Here is a 12,812-nt window from a genome sequence, read left to right on the forward strand (position 1 = left end):
ACACTGTCACAATCCTGCACTCCATAGGAACTTTGCATTTTTCCTCAGAACAGAGCATGGCTAACTAGCTTGTACAGTACCCTATGCTAGGTGGGTGCAGTGATTTCCTGTCCTACATGGAGAAGGCAGCCCAGACTATTAACAGCTAAAACAGTTTTAAGATCACAAAAGGAAATGTTTGATGTGTGATCACAAAAGGAAATGTTTGATGTGTGATTTCATGCTGAGGTCAAATGAACAAAAGATACATTTTACCAGGTTGTCACAGGGATTTCAGAGAACCGTGAGGAAGAAGCAGGAACCAGATCTCAAAAAAGATCTTTCCCTCATTTGAAGGCTGGTGAAGCCTCCATGGCTGTTTGAGTTTTATTCCTGAAATTCAGAGCAAATTCTAGACAATTGAAAAACAATCAAGAGAGTAGTGTTCGTGGAAAATTGAATATGTAGAGAATAATGGAGCTAGAAGAATGCCTTTATGATCATTGCTGTTAGCCAGCACATTCCTCCATGGACTGGTACATAAAAATATGCAGCTGCATTATTCAAGATTCTCTACATAAACAGGACAGGTAGAATGAATCTCACCATTTTAGTAGAAAGTGGGCTTATTTGAAAGTCTCACAAGTTGTGGTCCATGTAGTCTTAAAAATAGCTGCCCTTCAATGGAAATTGGAAGAATCCAGTAGATTGCTTCACAGTCTTTGGTCTAAGATCAGGTGAAGAACCCAGTAGTTGTTCAGTTCATGAGGCTCAATGTCTCAGCTGGTTTTCAGTATACACCAAAATTCCAAAGAAGTCCACTCTAATGCTGGTAATCTAATGAACTTGATCACCAGAGCTGGATACCAGAGCAAAAAGAGAGTGTCTTTCTTTAAAATCCTTCTAAATGTCAGTTGCTACCAGTGGTGAGAACTAGGTTAAAAGTGGATCATAGTCTTTGTTTTGTTTTGTTTCGTTTGTTTGCTTTTTCTGTTTTTGTTTTGTTTTCTTTGGTCTTTTTAAGACAAATTTGTCTGTGTAATCCTTAAACTCATCCTGTAGGCCAGACTGGTTTCAAGCTCAGAAAATCCCACTGCCTCAGCCTCCTGAGTGATAGTGTTAAAGGTGTGTACTGCCACCAAGCAGCTAAAAGTGGAGCTTCTGGGAGGTGATGGTGCATGCCTTTAATCCCAGCAGCTGGGTAAAGAGGCAGGCAGATCTCTTTGAGTTCAAGGTCAACCTACTCTAGGAGAGCTAGTTCCAACACAGGTTCCAAAGCTACAGTGAAACCTTGCCTCAAAAAAAAGTAAAACAAAAAACAAAAAAAAAAAGCAAATGTGGAGCTTATCACCTCAGATGATCCAAATGAATGAACAGTTTACCTTTTCAAAACCTTTAATGAAGTAAAATCCCTCTCAGGTATAATCAATTCTTTGTGTACTCAATAATCCCAGAAGTAGTCAGTTTGACTACCAAGAATAGCCATCTCATGAGCCAAGACAGAGAAATGAGAAAATTTTTGTCCCTGCAGGAGGCATAGAAAACAGTCATTTTCCTAACAAAGGAAGCATGGAGATTTTACAAAGGGAGTCTAAACATATACATGTAATATTCTCCGTCTTCTTAAGCATTCTCAGTTAACAAATCTAGTTCTGAACATGATCACAATACAAAAGCAGAGACATTTACGGACACTCTAACCTCAGACATGCAGGAACATATATCAAGTATAATAATGATGGAAAGAAATGCCTCTGGCATGTTCATATTTTACAATAATGTCTTAGTTGATAATTCAATAAATGACAATGTGAAAAGTTAATTGTCAACCTTGATTTTTGATCTAAAAGGTAACTGTACCAACATAATAATTTTTACATATACAAAAGATAGAGAGCACAAACCAGAAAACGTCAAGATAAAGTCACCTAATAGCACTGTATACTGTACTCATGAATGAATAGTTATGATGATCTCTATTATCCTCAGAACAAGGCTGCTTTTACTCTGATGAAGCTGTTTAGGTTGAAGGACATGGCTGCTTTCATGCAACACAAGAAAGACAGAAAGATCACTGTGGGTTTTAAAGCCTGTACTAATAGTCTACACATAAACACAGAGAGAGAGAGACAGAGTGAGAGTGAGAGTGAGAGAGAGAGAGAGAGAGAGAGAGAGAGAGAGAGAGAGAGAGGAGACAGAAGCAAACTGAATGACATACAAGAAATGAATCACTGGAAAACTGGAAAATAAGGACAACATAGTATTCACAGTGGCAAAGACAGGGGTTAGGAAGGCAGGAGTTCAACAATATGGACTTGCATTCACAATGGTTGATCAGACTAAAGCTGCTGCTGATTGCCAGATGACCAAACTGTAGAGACCAACATTGAGCCCCAGACAAGACATTATTTCTGCAGTTACCAGTCATCAACCTAATGGGAGGTTGATTACTCTGTACACCTTCCTTGATGAAAAGGACAAGTTTTTGACTTAGGTTTGTATCCCACCTGGCCCCACAGATGTTCAGTCAAAAAGAAGCACAAAAGGTCGTGCAGATTTAAAATGCTGGCTTTCTGAGACATCCTGCCAGGACAAACTCTAACTCTTGCAGGCAGGCAGTCCAACTGAGTGTGGTCTGTGATCAGAATACTGCAGCTTGCTTGCTGGCAAGGACCTTGAAACACTGTAGAGTTGTGAGGATAAAAATGGCTCTGCCATGAGGCTGGAAAGCTAAGGAATGGGCTGGATCTAGCCAACAAAGCCATGGCCTTCATCTTCTCCTTAAAGACTCATGTAGTCAGAAAAAGAGAGCTATACAGTAAAGAGAGATTAATAGAAGGAAAAAAAACCTCTAAATGGTTTACAGTGTGTTAAAAATATATGCAGGATAAAAGTTAAAGTTAAAAGTTAAAGTTCTCAAAGTAAAAAAAGAGAGCAGTTGGGTGTGGTAGTACACACCTTTAATCCCAATGCCTGAGAGGCAGAGGTAGATTGACCTCTGTGACTTCAAGGGGCAGTGGTAGATTGTCCTCTGTGACTTCAAGGTGTGGTAGCACACACCTTTAATCCCAATGCTTGGGAGGCAGAGCAGATAGGTCTCTGTGAGTTCAAGCTGTGGTAGCATAAACCTTTGAGTTCAGCAGTGGGGAGACAGAGACAGAGGAATCTCTGTGAGTTCAAGGACAGCCTGGTCTACAGAGTTATTCCAGGACAAAGATATTATGGAGAACCTGTCTCAAAAACCCAAAAGTTAAAAGTAAAAATAAAAGAAATAGAGGTTGAAATAAAGCCTCATAAAGATGGAAAATACATGGAGAATCTTGATACTGTATGCTATTATGCTCTCTTTGAATGGTTTGAAAGCTGAGGAAGGAGCAACAGTTGCTAAAAGACTTTTGTTTATAAATGCTGATGAACTAATTCAAGATAGATATTTTGCAAATACCTGGACTTCAAATTTTGGATCTAAGGTTATGATGATTTGGAAAAGTTCTTCTTTTGTTTTCACAGAGGATGAAACCCTGTGGATTGCTTCTATCCCAATGTGGTATGATAGACCACGCCCTCCTGAAAGGTTGCCCTGAACACCTTCAGAAAATTACTTCACTCAACTGCCAACTGAGATAAACCTGGCAGACAGGTTTTACAGTGAAAGACCTGATTAGCAGCACCCCATACAGCAGGAAGAAGTTTGGAGAGAAATAACTACATCCATATTCCCAGATATTGTCTCTAAATGTTCTTTTACATTTAAAGGGGGATATTTTATATATATATATATATATATATATATATATATATATATATATATATATGAATAATTTTCATTGATATGGATTTTAAGGTCAATTTTGTTATATGTATATGTATTTCTGATCTTGGTTAAGGTATTGTGATTGTGTAGTGCATTTAAAAATGTAATGTATAATTAGGAAATATAGGTTGATAGATAATTATCTATACTAGTAAAGCTTGTAGTCATGTTAGTTAGACTTTCTAGATATATAGATATATATTTCAATTGAATAGGCATTTTTCATATCTTTCCAAGACTATAGAATATGGCATTTATTGTTTTAATAACTTAGGGCTTTTCATGACAATAAGACACATCTGCTCCTGGCAGCACCAGCTACTTAAAGAGAAAGATGGGCATTGAAGAGGCTCTTTATGGAGTTTGATAGACATTTGGGCAAGAAACTGCTCTTGCCTGGATTGATGTGTATACTGGACATAAAGACCCCACAGAGAGAGGACAGCTGAACATGCCTAAAGGTGAGATGGCCTTTTGGGGTTGCTGATTCATGAAAGAGACTGTGAGACATTCTGCGGGATACAAAAGAAAGTGACTGAACTGTCTTTGAAATTTCCTGCTTCATGGAAAAGTCTGCTGAATACTATGGGCTGTAGGCCGAAGATGGATGCCCCAATGGTGCAAAAAAAACTTTGGGTGACTGTCCAGACAGCGAGATGTCTATGTTATTTTTAGAGTTTGGAAGTTGCTTACTTCTTGTTTACTTACATAGTATTATATCCTTCTGGAGTCTTTGATGGAATTGCAGAATGGTTAGTTATAGTTACAGTTTTTGTTAGTTATGATGAAAGATAAACTAGATATAAATATTGTAACTGTAATTCTTGCTTGATAACTGTTTTGTTATATGTAATTTTACTATGTTAAAGTTAAAGACTTTTTGTTTAAACAGAAAAGGGGGAAATGATGTAGGTGGGTCATCTCTATTTGTTACTTTCATTGGTTAATAAAAAAACTGCCTTGGCTTTTGATAGGACAGCAGCTTATATGGGTGGAGCAGACAGAACAGAATGATTGGAAGAAGGGAAGTGAGCCTGACAATGAAGCTCCACCCCAAGATGGATGTAGGTTAGAATATTCCCACTGATGCAACACACTTTAATAGAAATGGGTTAATCAAGATGTGAGAAATAGCCACTAAGAGAGTAGAGCTAATGGGCCAGGCAGTGTTTAAAAGAAGACAGTTTCTGTGTAATTATTTCAGGGGTAAACTAGCTGGGATTCAGGCGAGAATGCAGCCTACTTCTCCTTCTACAGTCATTAACTGCTCTACTTTTCTTTCTCACTCACTATTCAAGGTCAAACCTGGAAGGAGTTACAGGACGGTTGTCCCATCATTGGACAGAAGAGGTAAAATTAGGTGTTCAAAATAGTTTTCATTTCCATTGAATGAGCAAGCTTTAACTATAGGAGACATTGCTCTACATAGGAATCTATAACCAAGATAACTCAAGAGAAATGAAATGAAAATATTAATGACTTAGAAACATGACAGAACAGGAACAAATTGAGATAAGAGTAGCAAAACACTTAAGAAAGTGTTTGAAAATGATGCCAAAAAGTGATTTTTTAAAGTGATGATAAAAATGCACTTTTTAAAAAGATTTATTTATATATTATGCATATAGTTTTCTGCCTGCATGTATGCTTGCAGGCCAGAAGAGGGCACCAGATCTCATTTTATGTGATTGTAAGCTACCATGTGATTGCTGGAAAATAAACTTAGGACCTCTGAAAGAGTAGCCAGTGTTCTAACCACTGAACCATCTCTCCAGCCCAACTAATGCACTTCTAAAATTAAATACAACATTTCTATATTGACTTTGAAAAAAGAGTAGACCCTTACCCAAGAGAGAGGATGTTAGTAATAAGAGATAGGTGGATGTTGCCCATATATTTATGTTGGCTGCTGAGATCTGATCCTGACAAATAGAGTTACAGTCAGTGGTCTGTTTCTCAAATCTCTGAGCTGACATAACTGTGTCAAGCAAGATAAACCATATCTGCATAGGATAGTTGCATTATTGCAAATTCAGTGTCTTTTGGCTCAAGATAACCTTACCCATCTGTACAATCACAAAATCTGTTCTGTGTTTATTCACATGACATTAATTAAAACATGTAGGTAACATACAAAATCACTCCCACTACCACAATCAGGCAATATTTGATAATGGTGGCTCCAACAACTGATTGCCAAAGCTGTTTCACCTGCGGAGTACACAATAATTTATTCCTTCTACTGTGGTTTGAAGACAGAAAGAATACTCCATATGCAAATTCTTTTCCTGTGACTGCATTGAATAGTCAATTACATGACTCAAATATATAATTTTAAAACTGTGAGGTGGTATAATCATTTAGAAATTTTGAAGGCGAAATATAGAGGACACTCAAGATAATTGCACTGAAACCTAACAGACAGGGATGAAGGCCACTTGAGTCTACCTAGGAGAAGTTGTCTCAGAAACAACTTTTCTAACAGGAGGGAAATACAACTGCTCTATAATTAGTATGCTTTTCCATTGAGAAATCACTTCACACATTTAGAAGATTAATACAGAAAAATCTCTTTAATGATGATATGCATTAATCTCTGGCTAATGCTCAAAGAGGAGACATCTTAGACAGATTTTGTATTCCATGTGTGCTATTATTTTTAAGTGTCCTTTAGGCTCATGATCCAGATTATATTTTGAACAATTGGAATAGAAACAGGCAAATTGCCAGTCTGGACATTTAGGTAGATGGGAGAGTTACACAGCAAAGATATTCCCAGAATATTTTCTTAAGTACATCAGTGAGCTGAAAACAGCATGCCATTCTTTACTGACAGGGTTTTAAGGTGAAGATAATAATGGATGAGAAAGACAGGACAAATAAAAGTTAAAAAGGATAGGGTGGGGAGGTATGGTAGAAGATACATCCTACCCCTAGTAGGCTTCTTAAGACAAATAGCATTTTATTTAGCGTTGGTGGCTCACATATTTAATCTCAAGACTCAGGGTGAAGAACCATGTGGTTGTCAGTGAGTTCAAGGACAGCCTGGTGTAAGGCCCTGTCCTCCTTGTTCCTTGAGGACAAAACACAGGGTGCAAGTAATGTTTATGCTAACCAGCTAAGCTTCCTGCTAAGTTCTGTCCTTGCTTCTACATTGTCTGGTACATTAGCCTGAGGGGTCTATTTTACTTTAAAATGGTAATTTCTCAACCTGCCTAAAAGAAGCTCAAGGCACCAAGGCCCATCTAACCTGTCTGACATTGTCTTGAACCCTCAACCACCTGCCTGGGGAGAAGCTCCCACAGATGCCAGTTTCCCCAGACCCCTCTGGGTGTGAGGAGTTTTTCTTTACTGGGGCCAAAGGTATTTAACCCTGGATTTAGTTGAATAAATTGGGCATTCTCTTCTTGAGGATGACTGGAACTCTGTATCTGTGTGTGTGGGTCTTGTGTTTTAAACCCTAGGACAATATGGAACTCATGGGAGGTGGGTGGCGTGGAACGGTGTCCCCCACAGCTTGGTATACAGAGTGAGTTCCAGGAGAGTCAGGACTGTCCCAGAGAAACATTATCTTGAATAAACGAAGAAGAAGAAGAAGAAGAAGAAGAAGAAGAAGAAGAAGAAGAAGAAGAAGAAGACAAAGAAGAAGAAAGGAAGAAAGAGAGAAGGAAGGAAGGAAGAAAGAAAGAAAGAAAGAAAGAAAAGAGAAAGAAAGAAAGAAAATATTACCATTTTGCATATACTTCCAAGAAGGAAATGGAAGAAATATATGAATTATAAGAAATCAGTAGAAACTATTACACAATAAGACAAGTTTAGAGGGAGGCTAGTCCAACAACTCTACACAATATGTACACAAGTTATTTTGAAGTATCTACTAAGTGCATAGTTGCCTTGAGCTGACAACCAGAGCTCCATATAGGGGAAAAAACTATTTTCTCAAGATTTCAAGCAACTCCTCCACAAAGGCTTTGATATCAGGCAATTACCAGCTCTCCAAAGTACATTCCTAGTTTTTCTGAAGGAGCTCTGTTTTATTATCAATACATCAGATCCTTAGTGAAACTCAGAAGGCTTAGGTCCCAAATTATACTAGGTCTCCCAAGATTATACCTCTTCCCTGCCTGAGGTTCAAAATAAAATTTTTGATTAATCAGGCCAGTCCTTCACACAACAGTGTTTTACATTTCAAACACATGTCACCTGCTGTCATATTGCCCATCTGGCATAACTACGTTTTTCTCAAAAAGAAAACTAGAACTTTATGACTAATTGGCATTAAGATTGGTTGTGACCCTGTAGTGTCTCATTGAGCAGTTTGTTAGAGGTCTGTTCTTTGATAAGGGGATGGGCAAAGTGACTGGTTTTAAATCAGTGATGGCTTCTTTATAATGCTTTGGAGCCACTGGACAATCCTGGTAAACCATGTGTACTCAAGCATTCTTATCTCTAACAGCCCTGATTAACATATTCTTATCTTTTGAGTGTTTAGATGCAGTCTTTTCTGTGCTTCATTCTACTTTATGAGATTTAACCTATTTCCCAAGTATTGGTAAATCCTTTCTATCACTAATCATACAGTTCTACATTATTGTTAAGATGGAAGTGTCATCCTAGTCACTAACATCCATCCCAAACCCATAGCCTGGAAGTTGTTTGGGTCGGGATGGCAAACCCATCATGCCAGGTCCTGACCCCTCTCACAGGGTATTTAAGTGGACTTCCAGCAAGGAACATATGGTTCTGAGTTTACATGTGCTCCCCCATTTTCTGTCTCCTCTGCCATGCCCTCAGCCCCAAGAGAACATTGCAATTAATAAACCATGGACATTTACATTTGATTTAATCTGTTTTAATTGGACTTTTGTGTGCCAGCAAAGTGGATTGTCCTAGAATTTTTTTCCTAACATGGAGGTACCACCAAGGAGGTTCAGTTTCTCTTGTGGACTCAGGTCCCAGGAAAATGCAGGAAATTGCTCTTCCAAAACATAAGATTTATGTACATATGTGCTTCCAAATAACAACAGCTCTAAAAATTTAGCTTATATACCCAGTTTAAAATACCAGGTAATAGTACCTGGCTCTCAAGTGTCTTTAGAAATCTGAGATCATGGCATTTGAACAACAAGAGTTTCTCACACATAGACATGCCAGATTTTGCAGCACCCTATGGCTTCTTCAAGAAGACAGAAGACCTGTTCTCTCCAGACTTGCTCAGAGTTTGGCAAAGTCACCCACACTGAAGCAAAAGAGGCCTTGTACCATTCATCTCCTGGATGCTTCACCCAGGGAATCGATCCCCTCATCTTGGCAAGACAGTTACACTAAATCTTCCCCCTCACAGGAAAATCTTTGGGCCTCTCACACACAGCAGCTAATAGCAAGCACTTCTTCTAAGACTGATGTTCTCCAAGAACATGGAGAGGATGTGTGATTGCCTGCTAGGAAAAAGCTGTCTCATTTTTGCTCATTAATTCCTCCCAGATCTGTCTAATGACATTTGACAACTCAAGGTACTCTTCTTTTACAGGCTTCAGAGTCCAGGTTTAACAGGTTTCAGTCTTCAGAGGTTCACAGTTCCCAATTTCCTTTAATTGCCTTCTAACCTGAAGCCTGTTGCTATTACACTAAGACATAAAATCTGCTCCTGTTCTTTTACAGGATCCTGAAAAGGTTCTATTGCTACATCAGAATCATGTCTGGTTAATTACAAGGTTTTCAATTTTTTAATTGTTTTTACTGTTACACTAACCCAAGCCAGTTTTTAGCGTATTTTGTAGGTCATTCCTGCTACTTAACCAGAGACCAACCTACAAGGCACTCTGAGGACAATGCCAAAAGCACCTGTACTAACTCCTGGGACTTTACCATTGGTACCAGCTCTCTTAGATCAAGGACACCTGCCAGTTCTTCTGGATTAAAAACACCTGCCAACTAAAGTCTGGTTTCACCAGCAATTGTGTCAAATCCCATAGATTGTTCCATTTTATGGGGCCAGTAATAACAATATGTTTGTCTCTTAGACACTTGCCTTCTTACCTCACTTAAGAAACAGGTGCCTTTCATTTCTGGGATGATAGTGAACAGAATGCCATTCTATACCCACCAACATTCATCTCGGCCCCTCCCATGAAATCCCATGCCCACTTGAGTTTACACCCTTTTTCCAAAGAGAGCCTAAAATGTCAGTCATAATTATCATCTCAACTTTCTGTGACTCCTACATCTGAAGAGTCTGCAACATTAAGTTGGGAGAATCACCCTAGTCCCTGGCATCAATCCCAGACCCCAGCCTGGGAGTTGTATTGAATCGGACTCCAAATCCCAGCATGCAAGGTCCTGACTACTTCTCAAGAGTGGGTTAAGACCACTTCAACAGGGTGTTAAGTGTGTTTTTAGAAGAAGAACCTATAGTCTGAGGTTTGCATGTGCTCCCAGGTTTTCTGTCTCCCCTGCCATGTTCTCAGCCACCCAAGAGTGCTGTACTTAATAAAACATGGGCATTTTAATTGTTCTAATTATAGTTACAATATTTAGTCAACTTACATTTGGCAAAGTAAAGTATATCTTCTATCCTACCTTTGTGATTCTCAACTTTTATATTTACACACCATAACTAAGGAAAACTATAATATACAGTTTGGAACTCAATTAAAGAACCCAGAAGGACATAATATTAGCATGGAGAGTCTGTAGCAACTGATAGGGGAGTTTAGCCAATCACATTCTGTCTATGGGGCGTGTTGCCCTAAGGCAAAAATTAACCTATAAACCTGGATGGTTCATTTCCCCACTGTCTCTTGGACCCTGTGTTCTCAGATAGACCATTGGGACTCTGGTGTAAGTTTTCCTTCTGTTTATTAAAGCTGTATCTTTTATATTAAGCTAGTCTGGTTGATTTTTAATTACAGATCGACCTTGCCCCATCAATTGGCACCCGACCATGCGGGTTTTTTTTCCCCCGGGTTTTGCCTCCCCTGCCATGATCTCAGCCACCCAAGAGCCCTGTGCTTAATAAAGCATGAGAATTTTAATTGGTTTATTATACTTAAAATATTTAGTCAACTTACATTTGGCAAAGTAAAGTATATCATCTATCCTACCTTTGTGAGTCTCGACTTTTATATTTACACACACCATAATTAAGGAAAACTATAACTATATAGTTTGGAACTCAATCAAAGAGCCCAGAAAGACAGAATATTAGCCTGGAAAGTCTGTGGCAACAAAAGCAGAATCTTCAATTTTCTGTTACAAAATATGTGTGGATTATTTATAATTAGATGTCATAAATCAGTTTTCCTTAGCATGAGGAGTTATTTTATTCAGCTACATAATCAAGTAAAGTTCCATATTTCAGATATTCATTTATTACTATCACTTTGGATAATTCAACCATGATCTTCTGTTTAGGAAGGATTTTTAACTGTTTTTTATTCAACCATATATTTTCTCACAACTCTCCTTTCCTCTCCAGTCTCCTTTTCCCATGATCCACATGCCCCATGTTTATTCAGATATTGTTTTTCTCTATGTCTTATGTACAATAGAGCCATGTATGTCTCACTTATGTTCCTTTTTGTTGTCTATGTTCTGTGGCACTGTGAATTGTAAGATGGTTTTCCTTTGTTTTATATCTAAAAGCCACTTAGGAATGAGAACATATTTTATTTGCCTTTCTGGGTCTGGGTTAACTCACTCTTTTATGATGAATCCTAGATCCAGCAATTTGCTCATAAATTTCAAGATTCATTATTCTTATCCACTGTGTAAATATACCATAATTTCTATATCAATTCTTCGGTTGAGGGGTTGCTTTCAGGTTCTGGCTGTGACAAATAATGATGCTGTGAACATAGTTGAGCACTTGTCCTTGTAGTATGGTTCAGCATCCATTGGGTACATACCCAAAAGTGATACTGCTCTGTTTTGAGATAGGTTGTTACCTTATTTTCCTTTTTTTCTTTTCTTTTTTTGATTTTTTAAGATAAGGTTTGTCTGTAGCTTTGGAGCGTGTCCTGAACTAGTTCTTGTAAACCAGGCTGGCCTCAAAATCACAGAAATCTGCCTGTCTCTGCCTCCCAAGTGCAGGGATTAAAGGCATGCACCATCATCAGGTGGTTTGCTTCCTAATTTTCCTATCACCATACTGATATTCAAAGTGGCTGTACATGTGTGGACTTCCATCAGCAATGGAGGAGCATTCCCTTAATCCCAAATCCTCTCTAGCTTAAGTTGTCATCAGTGTTTTTGATCTTGGCTATTGTTACAGATGTAATATGGAATCTCAGAGTTGTTTTGATTTTCATTTCTCTAATCGCTAAGGATGTAGGAAATTTCCCTGTCTCTCAGGCAATTTAGATTCATGCGTTGAGAGTTCTCTGTTTAGGTTTGTACCCCATTTTTTATTGGATTATTTGTTCTTTTGATGAGCCCTTTTTTTTAGTTTTTTTATATGATTTGGAGATAAGTCCTCTGTCCAGAGGGGGATAAATGAAGATCTTTTCCCATATTTTAGGCTGCCTTTTTTGTATTGTTAATCATATCATTTGATTCACAGAAATTTCTCAGAATCAGGAGATCCCATTTATTAATTATTACTCTCCATGTCTGTGCTGCTGGGGTTATATTTAGAAAATGGTCTCCTGTGCAAATGAGCTCAAATATACTTCCCACATTCTCTTTTTTTTGTGATTCACTGTGGTTGGTTTTATGATGTGGGTTTTTTGCTTTTTTATATGAAGTTTAGTATTTTTTTAAGGTCTTTGAAAATTTTTACTGAGATTTACATGGGAATGGTATTGAACCAGTTGATTGCTTTTGGAAAGAGATCTTCCCCTTCTCTAGTCTCTCGTTCAATTTCTTTCTTCCAAAGTGTAAATTTCTTGTCATAAAGGTCTTCCACTTCTTTAGAGTTATTCCAAAATATTTTATTTTATTTGTGGCTATTCTTAAGAGTGATGTTTCCATGATATATTATTTGTAGCCATCTTTCTATTTAAAAAAATATTCCTTGTAA

This window comes from Myodes glareolus, unplaced genomic scaffold (assembly GCF_982192425.1).
Source record: "Myodes glareolus unplaced genomic scaffold, mMyoGla1.1 HAP1_SCAFFOLD_127, whole genome shotgun sequence".
Classification (NCBI taxonomy): domain Eukaryota; kingdom Metazoa; phylum Chordata; class Mammalia; order Rodentia; family Cricetidae; genus Myodes; species Myodes glareolus.